Source organism: Wyeomyia smithii, chromosome 3, assembly GCF_029784165.1.
Source record: "Wyeomyia smithii strain HCP4-BCI-WySm-NY-G18 chromosome 3, ASM2978416v1, whole genome shotgun sequence".
In the NCBI taxonomy this organism is placed as follows: Eukaryota; Metazoa; Arthropoda; class Insecta; order Diptera; family Culicidae; genus Wyeomyia; species Wyeomyia smithii.
This window is the reverse complement of record NC_073696.1, coordinates 195,052,357-195,070,307: the sequence shown is the minus strand read 5'-3', so window position 1 is coordinate 195,070,307 and position 17,951 is coordinate 195,052,357. Positions and strand designations below refer to the sequence as shown.

The 17,951-nt window shown below is 37.3% G+C and overlaps 1 protein-coding gene across 2 annotated transcripts in view; it reads right to left on the bottom strand.

Annotated features, from left to right (window-relative positions):
- The window catches only part of LOC129732631 (uncharacterized), a 272,761-nt gene that overhangs the window by 206,049 nt on the left and 48,761 nt on the right, over positions 1 to 17,951 (bottom strand). For both annotated transcript variants that reach the window (XM_055693652.1, XM_055693654.1), the window contains exon 2: positions 13,940 to 13,981. The gene's annotated coding sequence lies outside the window, so the exon portion shown is untranslated. The remainder of the gene's footprint in view (positions 1 to 13,939; positions 13,982 to 17,951) is intronic.

Below are 17,951 nucleotides of genomic sequence, written 5' to 3'. Positions count from 1 at the left end.
GCTGTTATATGATGTTATGTTACGTCATTACGATCTGCAGACACTATCTTTCAAAGAGGAACAAAGAAATAACTGGAATTTTTCTGTGTCGGTGATTCCGAAAGATTTTTGCGTGAATTAGTGTTTTTCAGATGGTGAGAAAAAAAACCCTATTGAAATTTACATACAAAACATTCCAAATAAACTTTATTTCACTACATATCGTTAGCAAAGTGACCATTCACGTTACAAAACTCACTTTCAATATTTCGTGGCCCGTCCTTTGTTTTGTGGACCCATATTTATTCTTCGTGGTATGTTTACCACCAAGTTTTTACGATTATAAGCTGGGCTAGCATTTCGCGCTGCATTTACGACGTTCCATAAGTCTGCTATTATTCTTTATATGATGCTTTGCAACGTAGGACTCAAAAATCTTCCACAGATTTCTGATACGGTTTAAGTTAGGAGACTATGCTGGCCAATCCATCAATTTTATATTTTCCTCTGAAAATCATCCTCAAGTTTTCAATGCTGTGTGTTTGGGATCGTTACCCTCTTACGAAGAAGCATGTTTTCTTTGGAATACGGAAGCATCACGCTACGTAAAATATCTACATAGTTGTTAGTATTCATAGTCTATGTTATGAAAAGAATTGGTTCCACACCAGCATCAAAAAACAGCACCACTCCATTTTGTGGTCACTTCCAAATTTTACTACGTTCTTGGTTTAAAGTGCGTTGAAGGCAGTATTCACCGATCTTCTCACCAGCTGCTGACCGTTTGGACCAAAAAGGTTGAATTTCGACCATCCGACCAAAACACGATGTGCCATTTAGTTGCACCCTAGTCTAAGAACTTATTAAGAAAATTCAATTCTTGCCAAAATTGGTCGCTTTTGGAGTAGAGTAAAGTTTCCTGTGTACCTAGGTGGTCGATTTTGCTTACGTACGCCGAAGAAAATACGCCACCTTGCTGGATCTTCAAGCAGTATAACGATCCCAAACATACAGTTTTGAAAACACGAAGATGATTTTCGAACGAAAATAAAAAAATATTATGTTTGGGGCAGTCTCCTAAGTTAAATCCTTTAGAAATTCTATGGAAGATTGTGAAAGTCTAGATTGCAAAGCATCATCCAAAGAATGAAACAGACTTGTGGAATGTCGTACAGGCAGCGTGAAATGCTAGTCCAGCTTCTACTCGTGAAAACTTGGTGGTAAACATAAAACGAAGATTGAATAACGTTTTACAAATCAAAGAATAAGCCATAAAATATTGAAAGTGAGTACTGTAAAGACCACTTTGCTAACGATATGTAGTGAAATAAAGCTTATTTGGAATGTTTTGTATATATATTTCAATAGCGTATCATTTTTTTCGCCACCTTAAAAACAATAATTCACGCAAAAAACTTTCGGAATCACCGACACAGAAAAAATCCAGTTATTTCTCCGTTCCTCTTTGAAAGATAGTGTCTGCAGATCGTAATGACGTAACATAACATCATATAACAACTTAAATCAGTGCCGAAATATGGAAAATTAACCAAAACTGCACCTGTATTTATTACTTTCTCCATGACTGTAAAATTCTGTAAATGTGTAAAATTCTCTTTGTAACTATTTAAAAGTGAAACTTAATACCAATCAAATATAAATATAAATTTGCGCTTGAAATATATTTTTTGCCTGGCGTCCCCGTGTGCAATGCACAGGTTGCACCTATGGACGAGTCGTTTCTGGTTTTCCAGAAACCGGAAGTTGCTATCTTGGATTTCAAAATGGCATTTGACAATTTCTGGCCTCTGAGCGTCATTCTGGTTAAAGAAACATTTATATTGGGTGGTATTTGGTCATTTTCGGCCTTTTCCCAGAAACCGGAAGACGCCATCTCGGATTTTAAAATGGCATTTGGAGACAATTTCTAAACTCTGAGTGTCATTCTGGTTAAAGAAACACCCATATTGGTGATATTTGGTCATTTTCGGCTGTTTTCCAAACACCGGAAGTCGCCAACTTACAATTTAAAATGTTGTCTGAGGTCGATTTGTGGCTTCAGTGCATCATCACGATTTCGGAAATACCCATTTTGGGTGGTATTTGGTCATATCCCACTGTTTTTCAGAAACCGGAAGTCGCCATCTTGGATTTTAAAATGGTATTTAGAGACATTTTCCGGATAGAAACCGGAAGTTTCCATCTTGAATTTAGCGTCTGGAGTCGAAAATTTTTCTTGCCCTCAAAAACCTCAACATAATTTAGTTCCTTTAACTTGATTATTTCTCGAGATGTGCAGACATTTGCGTGAAACCCCTCCCCTTCCAGAAGAAGTAGGGGTGTCGATACATTATGAACATGTTTGTTACCCCTAAAAATATTCACCTGCCGAATTTCGCTCCATTTTTTTGGTTAGTTCTCGAGATGTGTAGAAATTTGTGTTTCATTTTTTTGTAACACCTCCCTCACATAAGAGGGAGGGGTGTCGAACCATTATGGACATATTTGTTACATCTAAAAACATTTACATGCAAAGTTGGGTTCTTTTTGGTTGATTGGTTCTCGAGCTGTGCAAAATTTGTGTTTCATTTGTATGGAACCCCACCCTTCCAGAAAAGGGAAGGGTGTTGAGCCAATATGGACATATTTGTCACTCCGAAAAACATCCACATGCCAAATTTGGTTCAATTTGCTTGGTTAGTTTTCGAGATGTGCACGAATTCGTGTATCATTTGTATGGGACCCCACCCTTTCAGAAGAGGGAGGAGTCTCGTACTATCTTAGTCGCCTTTCTCGGCCCCTAAAACCCCTATATACAAAATTTCACACCGATCGGTTCAGTATTTTCCAAGCCTATTAGGAACAGACAGACAGACAGAGCTGCACAAGGCGTGTAAAAAGAACAACTTTATTTTTAAAAAATGGGCATCGCCAAAATCTTCACCATTCGAAAATATAGCTTTTTACCTTTCATTTGAGACCCTCCGGAAAATCATTCATCGCGGGGTTTCGAACAACTTTTTTTTCTTGAAAAAGTATTCTGACAGCAGAGCGTCTAGCTACCGAGAGGATAGTAAGGTGCTACAAATAAAAATAAAAAAAGGACTTTAGAAGTGACACAGTGAAGGTTATAAGTTAGTCGAGTGCAACTTTCGCTCATACTAGAAATTTTCCAAACACCCCTAAAATTTTAAGTCATGGTCAAAATACCGATATTTTGACCTCAGCGCATGAAAATTATTTTTAACTCATTTGTTTTCCAACCGATTTTGAATGTTTTAGACGTTTTGGAAAGGGGAAAAAAAGAGTTTTTGAAATATATACAGGTTTGTACTAACTTCATTAAAATATGTGAGTTATTCGAGCATAAATCCATTTTTTAAACTTCTCCACGCAAATGAGTTATATGTTTCTTAAGAAAATCAGAATTTGAAGTTATTGTCAAAACTTCGCCTTTGGACCGTGATTTACATGTTTATTTTCAACTCTGTAATTTTTCCACCAATTCTTTATATATAGATCGTTTTAGAAAGGGAACATCCATAAATGACGTAGCTTTTTTCAAATTTCAAGTGAAGTTGAATATTTGCGTGGAGAAGTTTAAAAATTTTGATTTACGCTCGAATAACTCAACATATTTTAATGAAATTAGTACAAACCTGTATATATTTTGAAATCTCTATTTTTCCCCTTCCCAAAACGGCTAAAACATTCAAAATCGGTTGAAAAACAAATGAATTAAAATAATTTTCATGCGCTGAGGACAAAATACCGGCATTTTGACCATAACTTCAAATTTTACAACCTTCACTGTGTCACTTCAAAAGTTCTTGCATTTTTATTTTTATTTGTAGCACCGTACTATCCTCTCGGTAGTTAGACGCTTTGCTGTCAGAATACTTTTTAATGAAAAAAAAAGTTGTTCAAAAGCCCGCGATGAATGATTTTCCGAAGGGGCCAAAATGAAAAATATAAAGCTATATTTTCAAATTGTGAAGACTTTGGCGATGCCCATTTTTTAAAAATAAAGTTGTTCTACGATACACACCGTGTGCAATTTTATGTTTAGATATTTATTCAGTTATTGAAGATTTTTAGAAAAATAATGCACTAATTCACTTACAGATATCTACACATAGAGAATGCAAGAGACAGCGAGAGATAAATGCCTATATCTGGATTGAATTCAGTTTTACTTATGCTTAAATACCGTAAAACGGGGCGAATAGAAACAGTCTGCGATATATCTTGCAGTGTACAAAAAATACTATTATGTATAGAATGAATATAAAAGTTTTAAAACATGGGCCTTGCCTCCCTTTATTAAGGGTGTAACGTCCATTTTGATAAAATAAGTAATTCATTGTTTTATTGAAAAATATGTTGCATGTTTCTATTCACCCCGCAATGGGACGAATAGAAACACTCGCCAATAAAATACGTTTTCCTTGTTCTGATAGAAAACTCTAGTTTTAATTTGAAGAAAACAGAACAATTGCATCATATTTATTGATATGAGAGGCAAGAAAACGATATAAAATATCAAAATAGTGGAAATGTTCGGTTTATTACTTCATGTTTGTTATCTTATGAATGAATATGTTCTATTAGAGTCCTGATTAGGAACAGAAGGACTTGGGGTTGGGTCAAGCATTTCCACCGGTCTGGCATCTTCCGGTGTTTCATCTAGGACACGACATCCGGGAACATTTTGCCTTGGTGGATCTGAAACCTTGATTCATATCTCGTGGGTCAGTCCATGTCGAGCATCATGCAGCAGATATATCCGACTTTCATCACGTTTTTGGAAACTAGCGTGGTTGTTTACTGGATTGAAGTCTAAAGGTAGCATCTGATTCATCACAAAGTAGTTGATTCTTTATTTCGTAACCGCTTGACAAGGAAACAGTTTTTTTGCGTAAAATCTCAACAGCAACAGGCGGAGCGAATACGTTTTTGGACTTTTTGTTCGTAAGTCCTGACCATGATGGGCTGAAAATGAACAAAACATGTTCCAGACATCATTTTACATATAAAACATTATAGCATTTCTCAAATCCACATGTTTTGGTACAAAAAATAGCCGCTACGGCGTTTCCATGAGTTTTCCATGAGTTTTCCATGAAACATAGGTAACGTGGTGATGAATACGGCAATCCTTTAATTCACCGTAAAAACTTGAAATACTTAACTACCGACCCAGTATATCACACGAACAAGTTCTAAGTGAAGCAGAATGGCTTCCACAGACAAAGTTTTTTGGTACTCGGAAACGTTCAGAATTTGAGCCCCCATTTTGCATTTTTTTAAGCAAACCGACAGTAGTGCTGCTAACCCAAAAATGGGTTTGCAGGACTTGTTTACTATTGAACTATCGAAGAAAATATTTTTTGCATGGTTTTTAAATGTACCGTCATCCGGGGTGAGATTGTGCCAAAAAATGATGTTTTTTTGTTCTCAAGCTTGTAACGCACACATTCAAGCAAAGAATTCGATCCAAAATACACCAATGCATTCTAGAATGTTTTGTTAACAACTACAACATATATGGTTAAGTTACAATAAACTATAATTTTGCTAAAAATACATGAACTTTGCCTCAATCTCACCCCTTCTATGGGGTGAGATTGTGCCAAAAACAAAAAGTTGAATTTAATATCTGTTAAATGAACAGTAGTGTGTCTACGAACAATCCACATGACTAACATGATAAAACAGTAAGTATAGGGACGACCATAAACAACGTGGACTATTAAGGGGCTTTAGAGAGTTGATCAGAAACTATGTTTCATATGAATTATAAAAAAATGTATGGCCGGATCAAATTGATAAATAGAGTAATTAGTTATGAGAACGTGGCTTATAGACAGTCTCTATACACATAGTGGCGTCTCCAGGTAGCCTAAAAAGGGAAAACGTTAGGGCATGAAGTTTGAGAAGACTTTTCGTTTCAATTATTATGTGTCATTGACAACTGTATAGTCCATTGGAGATCTCAAAACCTCTGGAAACGTACCCACAACCCTCCTTCTTCGCTTCAAAAGTCATCTGTTTATATAGAATTGATGTACAAAGTTTTGTTACATTCCATAAGTAATATCAATCATTGAAAATTTCCATCTAACAATTGAGAACAGTAAGCTTCTCAAGCTTTTAGTCATTATTTCAAAAAATACCATAGTTAGACAACATACCTTATGCAGTGGGGAAAAAAACATACCCTTTGTAAACAATGCAAGTGTTTTGGTGTATACTGATATAATTTTGTCGTGAATGTGAATTCCACACACTGTGCCGTTCAATATAGCTTGGCACAATCCCACCCCAAAAGGGCTCAAAAAGTGTACAGTTTGGAGAAACATTATTTTCTGAGCCGGCACAGATTCAATGCATAATATTTCCTCAACACATTGGAAACGACATCCTAACGTACCAACTGAGCAGTAAGTTGATGTGATTTCTTGATCGGGTTGGTTTTCCTGGGACATTTTTGGATAACGTTATTTGCGCATGTTTTTCACCCTGTACTTTGAAACATTCTTGAAGCGAAACAGTTTACTGATATTATCTATATTCCATTTTAAGTTGTGACTAAATATGTCATGTTTCATGCTCTATTGAAATCACTAAGGCGGAAATTACGCGGAGGGTAACAACCATCTTATAAGTTATTGATTTATGTTACTATGCTCGTAACCCGTTCAATCAGGTCAGTACAGATATAGATATCTGCTTCACGCAAAATCAGCCAAAACCAGACAACGAATTCAAGTGAAACTTTGTACGCACGTCGTCGCGACGTTCTATACAACAGGTAGTTTTAAAAAATTAAAAATGCAAACTTCCGTGTTGGGTATTTTATCACTCCGACCAATTTTTTGATCTTTTGTGACAAAATGCAAACTTATTAGTAATGATTTCGTTTCATTTCGGGAGCTCAAAATTCACATAGATTTAGTTTCGACTTATTTTACGAAACCAAAATTGAGGGTAAATTTTGTTTTGTTCCGACAACTAAAAGCATGATCTTGAGTAGCCTACATAAATTGGATAGTATTCTATTCAATTCCAATTCTCTCATGGTCTGAAAACTACCGGATGGATCTTATTTTTTATTTAAATTTTTGCGTAAGGCCGTTACAAATTTTATTTTCATTTTAAGTCACCTCCCCTTCAAAAATCTTGAATATTGGAGGGGGAAGAAAAAAAGCTCAAACCGGTTTGTTCATTTCATTGGTTTTCCGACAGCATAAATGCTTAATTTAGCAACAAACAAGTCAGGTGATCATTCCGCGTCGAACACTCGACAGAAACGGACGTGCAAAGTGGTCGTTCTATTACAATCCGGTCCGTGTGTACGAATAGCCAAACAAAAGAGTGTATTATTCGCGCTAAAGGCCAAGTAGATTGTGAGTTGTGTCGCTACGTTCTGTACCCGGCTCGCAACTTTGGCTGTATTGGTGCAAAATACCAGCTGCAGTTTTGATCTGTGCACAGTGAATAGATCTTTCTAATTCAAGGCCATCATTTGACAGTCGAGCCGTGTCGCTCTGCTGAGTGATTTCACACCCAGCTCACTGCTGGTGGCTGTATTGGTGCTGCTGTACTGGTGCTGCTGGCTGCTTTGGGTGCAGCTTCGAACGATCGGACAACCACTGCTGGAAGGAAGAAGTAAATAGGTACGTGTTCTTGTCGGCGCTAGTGCGCTAGTGCGCTACATTTATCGCGATGGATATAGATCCCTCGCCTCCCGTGCCACCATCCCCGAACCCCCTTGACCCTGACCCTTCTGTTACCCCCTCCCCTGTTCATTCTCCAGTCCCCCCTCGCCCCAGGCTTTACCCGGACGGATCTCAACAGGGCAGCTATACTGTTTATTTTCGTCCAAAGGCAGGAGTGAATTCAAAGCGATTAAACATACTGCAAATTTCTAAAGACCTGACGAAGGGGTACAAGTGCTATTCTTACTATCGTATTAACCTCCCCTCGATTCCAGGCATCGAAGTTGTCGCATGTCAAATGACAATACAAGGTAAAGAGCTTTGTATTGCCTCAATATATATTCCTCCCAGAGCACAGGTTGGGCAACGGCTGCTCTTTGATTTAATAGAACTTCTTCCCTCGCCACGTTTGATTTTGGGAGACTTCAACTCTCATGGTGTGGCTTGGGGTTCCCCTTACAATGATAACCGCTCCTCTTTAATCTATAACCTTTGCGATGACTTCGACATGACTATTTTAAACAACGGTGAAATGACACGTATCCCGAAACCTCCAGCGCGCCCAAGCGCTCTGGATCTATCCTTATGTTCGACGTCGCTACGATTGGATTGCACATGGAAGGTAATCCTCGATCCTCACGGTAGCGACCATCTGCCTATTCTTATTTCAATTATTAACGGGTCAACTCGCATGCGACCAATTGACATTCCGTATGACCTCACACGGAATGTCGATTGGAAGTTATACGAGGAAATGATTTCAAAAGCGGTCGAGTCGATTCAACATCATCCACTACTTGAAGAATACAACCTCCTCGCGGGCTTGATTCTCGACGCCGCGTTGCAAGCCCAAACGGAAAAATATCCCGGCGTAACGATCAAAGAACGGCCTCCCACTCCGTGGTGGGACCAAGAGTGCTCCGATGTCTACACGCAAAGATCCGACGCGTATCTGACCTTCCGGGATACAGACGATGCCGACGACTTTAAACGTTATTCGGAGCTTGATACCAAGTTTAAAAGCTTGACTAAAGCAAATAAACGCGGATATTGGCGTCGGTTCGTGAACGAGACGTCGAGGGAGACATCGATGAGCACTCTTTGGAACACAGCCCGAAGAATGCGGAATCGCGTAACGGTCAACGAAAGCGAGGAGTCTTCAAGTCGGTGGATATTTGATTTTGCCAGGAAAGTATGTCCGGACTCTGTTCCTGCGAAAAACTTTGTTCGCGATACGTCTCCGGGTCACGACGCGATAGAATCACCTTTTACGATGGCAGAATTTTCAGTTGCCCTCCTGTCATGTAACAATAACGCGCCTGGGTTAGATAGAATCAAATTCAACTTGTTGAAGAATCTACCCGGCAATGCCAAGAGGCGCTTGTTGAACTTGTTCAATAAGTTCCTGGAGCAAAACATTGTACCGCAGGATTGGAGGCAAGTGAAGGTGATCGCCATCCAAAAACCAGGGGAACCAGATTCTGATAACAACTCTTATAGGCCGATTGTAATGCTATCCTGTATCCGGAAATTGATGGAAAAAATGATACTCCGTCGTTTAGACCATTGGGTCGAATCAAATGGTCTACTATCAGATACTCAATTTGGCTTCCGCCGTGCCAAAGGGACGAATGATTGTCTTGCGTTGCTTTCAACAGATATTCAGCTGGCGTATGCTCGCAAAGAACAAATGGCGTCTGCGTTCTTGGACATTAAGGGGGCTTTTGATTCCGTTTCTATTGACATTCTTTCGGGTAAACTTCACCGACAAGGATTTTCTCCAATTTTGAACAATTTTTTGCACAATTTGTTATCCGAAAAGCACATGCATTTTACGCACGGCGATTCGGCAACTTTTCGCATTAGCTACATGGGTCTTCCCCAGGGCTCATGTTTAAGCCCCCTTCTTTACAACTTTTATGTAAATGACATCGACGAATGTCTGGCAAATTCATGCACGATAAGACAACTTGCAGACGACAGTGTAATCTCTGTTACAGGGGCCAAAGCTGCCGATTTGCAAGGACCATTGCAAGATACCTTGGACAATTTGTCTGCTTGGGCTTTACAGCTAGGTATAGAATTCTCTCCGGAGAAGACTGAGATAGTAGTTTTTTCTAGGAAGCATGAACCTGCTCAGCTTCAAACACAATTAATGGGTAAAACGATTTCTCAGGTTTTGGTACACAAATATCTTGGTGTCTGGTTCGACTCTAAAGGCACCTGGGGTTGTCACGTGAGGTATCTGATGAAAAAATGTCAACAAAGAGTGAATTTTCTTCGTACAATAACCGGACAATGGTGGGGACCCCACCCAGGAGACCTTATAAGGCTTTACCAAACAACGATACTGTCTGAAATCTACTCAGATTACCTTAGCGTGGGTCCCTTCTCACTGCTCGATACCGGGTAATGAGAAAGCGGACTCTTTGGCTAAGGTGGGTGCAACAAACGGTGATATTTATGAAAGACCAATTGCCTTTAATGAATTTTTTGCATTTGTACGTCAGAATACGATCATCAGTTGGCAAAATTCTTGGACCAAGGGGGAACTGGGAAGGTGGTTACATTCCATAATCCCCAAGGTATCGACGAACCCGTGGTTCAAGGGGTTGGATGTAAGTCGGGATATCATTTGCGTGATGTCCCGGCTTATGTCCAATCACTATAGATTTGACGCGCATCTCCGTCGTGTTGGGCTCGGGGAGAGTGGTATCTGTGCCTGTGGTGAAGGTTATCACGACATAGAGCACGTTGTTTAGTCATGCCCTGTACACCGTGACGCCAGGTCTAGATTAATAGCTTCCCTGCAGACCGAAGGTAGGCAGCCGGCTGTTCCTGTTCGTGATGTCTTGGCGAGCCGTGACCTATCCTACATGTCCCTTATATACGTTTTCCTGAAATCCATCCACGCCCCAGTTTAGTCCTATCCCCTTCCGCCTACATCCAACCAAACGACAAGAACACGTTAAGACCACGGATCCGGAAACAGCAATCAGACCCGCACGATACTCTCAAGGCCCGATGGAAACAACCCAATATGCCAGTCCGTAATATCTTGGCCCAGCAGCGGAACAAATTTAATATGCTGCTTACCTATGGCAATGAAAACCATCAAACAGCAAACCTGAGCTTTTAATGCAAAATATTCTAGCTTTAAGTTAGATTTAGTTTCAGCTCGTAGTCGGCAGCGAGGATAAAAAGTTTGCTTTTAGTTATTAAGATACTTTAGAAAGTAAGCTACCAGATATAATTGGCGCCGTTAAACATTGAATTGTATTTGTGCCGTGTCAAATAAACTATAGGTGACAGCGAGAGTGTCGTCGAAAGGCAAGTGAAATAAATACTAATAATAATAAAGTGTTATTTATCAACATTTATTTGAGTGCAAGTTACAAACGTCATAACTTGCACACAAACTTTGATCAAAGATATTTGAGCAAGATCGCGCCAAATGACCTATGGTCGAATATCGACCATTTTTTATTTGAATGAAACTTTGCACACGTATTTGGCTTAGCAATCTGAGCATTTTTCACAGATGGAGAGATTTTTTACACCCATGAGTTACATTCTAAAAGGGCGTATGCCTTTTGGCATAGGTTTATTCGAAGCATTGTAGCCCAGAAACCGTTGGTTGTATAGAAAAACTGTCTGAGAATGAGTTGTAGAAATTTAAAAATACACCATAAAAAAAGTATACACTGTGAAAAGAAATTTTTTTTGACCAAAAAAAATTAAAAATAAACATTAAATTTCAATTTGAAAAAAAGGAGTTGAATTTTCTTTTTATTTTTTTTAAAGAAATTTGACGTAAATACGCAACTTTTTGAAAAAAGTCCAGGATGGATAAATGAAAAATATTTTTTTTATGGTAGATTAATTTTTTTATAAAAATTCCAGCCCTGTTCATCATAATATCGGAAGTACTCCATCATGATACTGTTGCGGTTCAGGTGTTCATTGCCAAATTAATGAGTTTTTTGAAACCAACAATAGAGTTGAAAAAGCAATATTATTGTTTGATGGAGCTGCCTCACAATATAAAAATAGAAAAAACTTTGCAAGTCTTTGCAAGTTCGAAACAAAATATAACGTCGATGCAGAGTGTCATTTTTTGCGACTTCTCATGGTAAAAGCCCATGCGATGCAATTGGTGGCATATTAAAACGAATGGCAGGAAATACAAGTTTAGCTAAAGAACATGAACATCCCATTTCAAGCGCAAAAGAATTGTATGATTGTAATAAAAATTCATCAAAAATGTCATTTAGTTGGGTATCATATGAAGAATAAGAACAAGGAGTAACAGAATGGAGTAATATTTTCAAAAAATCTATAATAATAGCTGCCACACAAAAGTATTACTCTTTTGTTCCGATTTCAGAAAATAAGATACAAACGAAGCTGTTTTCAAAAGATGAAGAATCATTTACTTATGATGTATATAAAATATAATGTGAAACTAGTACTGTAAAGTATCTATGTCATAAAAAAATATGTTTCTAAGATAATAAAACACGAAAATAAATATTTGATTCTTATATACATTTATATCACTTAGAACAATCAACTCTTTTCTTGGGAACCGTTCGCCCAATCGTTTTGTTGTCAAAGAATGAATTGTATATTTTTGATCATCCATTCCAATGAACGTATGGTTTTTGCTGGAGAACCATGGACAAATTAAGAAAAACGTGTATTTTCCTAAATAATTATAATTTTTCGAGCTTAAATTAGAAATAACTCGAAAACCAATGCCTTTAGTATGTTTACTACCAAGAGCTTTTTGATTCAAAATGACTCTCTGCATCTTTTAAAATCATCAGAATACAAATATTTTGAACAATTTGAATTTTCATAAAAAAATTAATCTACCATAAAAAAATTATTTTTCATTTATCCATCCTGGACTTTTTTCAAAAAGTTGCGTATTAACGTCAAGTTTCTTTAAAAAAAATTCAACTCTTTTTTTTTAAATTGAAATTTAATGTTTATTTTCTTTGGTCAAAAAAAAATTTTTTTTTGTACAGTGTATATTTTTTTATGATGCATTTTTGATTCGCTACAACTCATTCTCAGACAGTTTTTCTATACAACCAACGGTTTCTGGGCTACAATGCTTCGAATAAAACCTATGCCGAAAGGCATACGCCCTTTTAGAATGTAACTCATGGGTGTAAAAAATCTCTCCACCACTCTTTGCTAAACCAAATACGTGTGTAAAGTTTCATTCATATTAAAAACGGTCGATTAAATTTTCGCGTATTTCCAGGCGATTTGAAATGACTCATTTCTTTTTTTTTCGTCTCGGTGTTATTTATTTTTCGCCACCCCCTTTGCTAACTTTGATAACCTTGGACATAAAAAGAATTAGAAATTCGTATCAGCCTAATTTTCACATAAATATTAGACTTAGATTTATGTGAAATTTACGCAAAAAGTTAAATAAAAAATAAAATCGATTAGGCAATTTCCAGACCATTAGAGAATTGGACTTAAGTAGAATATGATCCACTGTCCTTGTACACTTATCCAAACGCGTTTTTCTCTTGTAGAAGACTGAATCACTTCGACCATGTTTTGATCTATTGTGGTAAACCAATCCAAACGCGTTTACATAAGCCTGGAGAAACTCTATTTGTTCTGTTTATAGACAGACATGGGATGAAAAGCAAGTGATACCCAATAGAGAAATATAGGTAATTACTCTCACGGAAAGAATGGGAGCATCAATCGCTGTAATATATTAATATTCCTAGTTTGTTCAAAAAAAAGCATACAATATTGCAAATTCCTTATCCTTTCTTTCGACGTTCAGCATTTTTTCTAGAAGAATAGCTTCGTTCCAAAAAGAAACCACCTTAACCGTTACGTTGTTTATCGCGCATAAGCGTAACCTTGTTTGGAACTTTGGTTACCATGGAAAAAGAAAAAAAAACGAAACGCATCATTTCCCCAGTTTAAACAAATGCAAGGGCTTTTCACTAGGTCACCTATCAGCCGGAAATATTTTTTTTCTTGCTGGAAGCTCGTTTTCCGCAGCCCGAAGAATTGAAAATCTCTAGCATGAACTTAATCACTTTGTGTGAACTTGTTTCTGTAGTGGCTAATGCTCAAACGGTCAAACCATAGAAAGTCGCTCTTGCAAGCAAACATAACCATAAGAAAATTTCATTGTGCTTTGAAACTTCGCAACAATACGTTTATGGTCAGATTCATCTTTCACTCGAATTTACCTTTCCCAGTAGGAAACATCCTATGTCCACATTTGTCTACACCTACAAAGAAAAAAAAAGTAATTGCATAAGTAACTAGCATGTAGAATTAGAAACCTATTTTTAAAAAGCTCTTGAAATACAGTCACTGGCGAACGCTTGTTGTCATTTTTAATTGTTTTTGCTCAAACTTTGCGCAGATGTTCGTATGTGCTAAAGATATCAGGGAGCCACACAGAGGTTACAGAGTCCTAATAGAATCAGGCAATTCGATGTCAAAAAGGTCCTAAGAATGGGTTTATTCTCAGGCTATAACAACTTACCCTTCCTTTACGTTAAATTATTCAAGGACCTATAATAAAACTGGCCAGAAGGACGCACAACGAATCTTCTCCAGGGAAAAGCGGCCTAACCTTACTTTTTTAACAGTTCCGAAAGGTTTGTTAGAATTTGTAGTAATGAATCGATTTTTTTGTTCTTACGAAGATTGTCAACTATTCCACTCCACATTTCTATTATAGGAGGTTAATCCCGAAAGACTAAAAGCGGTTCCATCGAAAATAAATCTACGTTTGAAGAATTTGCCTTCCGGAACTGTCAAATGACGTCATCGGTTTTTTTTTTGATTACGACTAATTTTTGAAAAAGGTAAATGTAAAAATAGTTTCGGAGATTAGGTTCATCTATTTTTAGAGCCAGAACAGTTCGTTCGTTCGGTCTGAAAGCTTCGGTGGAGTTGTAGATAGTAACTTTGTCTTCTCGAAAAAAATATATGGTTTACGAGATATTTTTTTCAAATCAAACACATTTTGCAATAGTAACAAAATATAGATATTTTTTTTACAAAGTGTAATCTAAATAATGACACTGTTGATTTTTTATCCTCCCTAATTGCCTAATTGAAACTTGCAGTATATCCCCCTTTGTCGACCTACTAATGAATGCTTATTTTCGCAAAACTTTTCGACTATGTTTCGTTAAGCGATACCTCGTTCTGCAGGAAATTGCTTTAAATATAACACAACCTAAAAAGTTTCCCTCTCGCCAGAGTCCTGCCCCGCTACCAATTAGCGAAAAACTTGCCGAGTCAGTAGAATGCTTTTACGATAAACAAATAGTCGTTGACTGCTTTTTGGAAACTTTACCATTCTTCTTTCAATTTGAATGTTTTACGATCGTTTCGTCCCGGCATTCGCTCCGGTTTCATGTTGAAGAAGTCATTCTTTTCCCTAACATGGAGAATATTATTAGGATTCAACCTTCTGTCAAATTACTGAAGATACATCTCTGAATCTGGCTCCAATTTCCATTTAAAATAAAACTCAAATAATTTTAAAGAGGTGTCAAACAATAAGCGAGCCACCTGTGCACTTTACGGAATCTTTATTTCTGCAGTACAATAATTCGGTTTTATTTGAGCAGTTTTGGCGCCGAAGAACCGTGTTGCTTGCACACCCAGTACAAGAACATTGTGCTAGGCACAGCGCCACATCGTAAAATCGTAAAGCAAATAAAATGTTCCCGAACGACAATGTAAATTCCGACACCTATTCTGAGCATATGTGCAACAACAGGTAGGTACATATTCTAAATGAACTTACAGTAGTCTGTCTTTTTTTTTTTTAGTAATTCATAACAACAAACATTAAAAATTTTTACTACCAAAGACACGATTCCAACAAACAATGAAATGGAAAACCGAGCTTTTAAATGTTTACGCATTAGGCAGCGTGAATTATGAGATCGTAAAATTGGACGAAATACAATTTTCCACGGTGTCACATACATTATGGAGCTTCTGAAGAGCCTCACAGCATGTAGCATGAATTGAATTCACCACAGAAAATACCCATAAGCTTCTACGACGTTAATGTCTCGGATGGTCAGATGGATCAGTTAAGAAGTTGAACGTGCCGGGCGGAAGACGTAATTTCGTTTCCCTTTTCAACTTTATTACGGCAATAAACGGAGTATCCCACAGCAAAAGGTTGACACTAAATTTTTGGCATACATGCTCTACTTCCAAACACTAATTGTTCACCGTTCTGTCACAGCACGTCGCAAACAACTAAGAAATTGCCCTTTTGCAAAGAGCTGAGTAGCGCAATGATTTTGTCTGGAAGAGATTTTCATACGTGCCTAAAATTTACAAATTTAGCGAAGTTTTTTCAGTTATATCTTCATATTACAAATTTTAAAGATCTTACAGGGCTTACTGATTCTGAAAATTTTACAGACTTTACAGATTTCACAGGTGTTGCAGCAATGATGCATTTCGCAGATGTCACAGATTTTGATAGATTTTATAAAATTTACAATTAGGTTTCAATGTTGAAAGGTGAGTCTAGCTTTAGTGTCAACAAAAAATTATAAAATATTTCGCAAGGCTGATACAAATTTCTAATTTTTTTTATGTCCAAGGCTATCAAAGTTAGCAAAGGGGGTGGCAAAAAATAAATAACACCGAGACGAAAAAAAAAATATATCTTTGATCAAAGTTTGTGTGCAAGTTATGACGTTTGTAACTTGCACTCAAATCAATGTTGAAAAATATCACTTTATTATAATTATTATTTATTTCGCTTGCCTCTCGACGACACTCTCGCTGTCAGTGGACTTGTTTGTTGCTAAACTAAGCATTTATGCTGTCGGAAAACCAATAAAATGAACAAAACTGTTTGAGCTTTTTTAATTCCTCTTCCAATATTCAAGATTTTCAAGGGAGGGGGGGGGTGTTGACATAAAATGAAAATAAAATTTGTAACGGCCTAAATTTAAAAAAAACGTCTTATTACACGTTTTTTACCAATTTTCACAACCAATTGTATTCGGCTGTTGTATGTAAAGCCGAATATCAATAACATCGAAGCTGTATGTCGCTCCTATCTCAAATGCCATTTGGAAAATCAAATGAGTCATTCGAGATTAATCCCTCCCCGACACAAAGCAGATTCTTTTTCCGATGCAAGGCCATATTTGTCTATGCAAACAATGTAGGATTATGTTATGTCCAATTGTTATTTTCCGAGCTATATCATTCGCTTTCTGAGGCTATTGTCGAGTTGCTGATAATCAGAAAGATAGAGAGAGAACGAGTTCACTTGTTGAAGTTTCACAACGGCATCAACTCGACAAATCGTTGAAGGATGAACAATTGAGGATCTAACTCTCTTGCTTTGATTATATATTTTCCATCGCGTTTGGTGTACGTTTATTCATCCTGAGCTCAGCTTCTGTACGGGTTTTATGATGAAGGATGGCTCATGAGCTATAAAAACATAAAATATATGACCCAATTCATCTGTTTTAGGTTATATTAGAAGACCATATTGTTAAACTCGAAACTATAAGAACAGAAACAGTATCTTATAAACTAAGTGTTCCCATTACAATTACGAAGAAACATCCCGGTTTCGTGACAATGCGATGTAAACGATGTTTTTATTAAAAATTGCTTGAGCTGTTCGGCAAGTTGAGTTTTCGGTTGCTTGTGGATTGGTTTTTGACTGTCTGTAGCTTCAAAGTTTATGTCAGCGATCTCCTAAAAACTACCTGATAAAAACGAAAAAAAAAACACGAATAAAAAAGAAATCATCTTATTCAGTATTCAACTAAAAGACGTAGGGTATCGAATGTCTTCGTCAGTAGTTTTTTTCGGCCCCCTTTTGCATAAGATTGCTGTAGAAAAACTGCCGAAGAAAACCACTGACGAAGACGTTCGATACCCTATATTATTCTGCCTGCGACACACCAAATCGGTCAAGGTTATCTGGAAAGGTCTCATCAAAAATTACTTTGACAAAATTACTTGACAAAGTCCCTACCCAAGTAACTCTAATGAAACCAGAATCACAAGGCGAAACCAGTCAGAGAACTGTAATTTCCCTAGTGAACTATTCAATTATTTTAAACGCAATGAGGTTGGCGATATATTTTTTCTTGGAAGACCACATGCTATATGTGTGCGAGTTAAGTAAGAGTTATAAGGTAAATTTGGCGGAGGTGAAAAATGTCACTCACTGCCGTATTTACC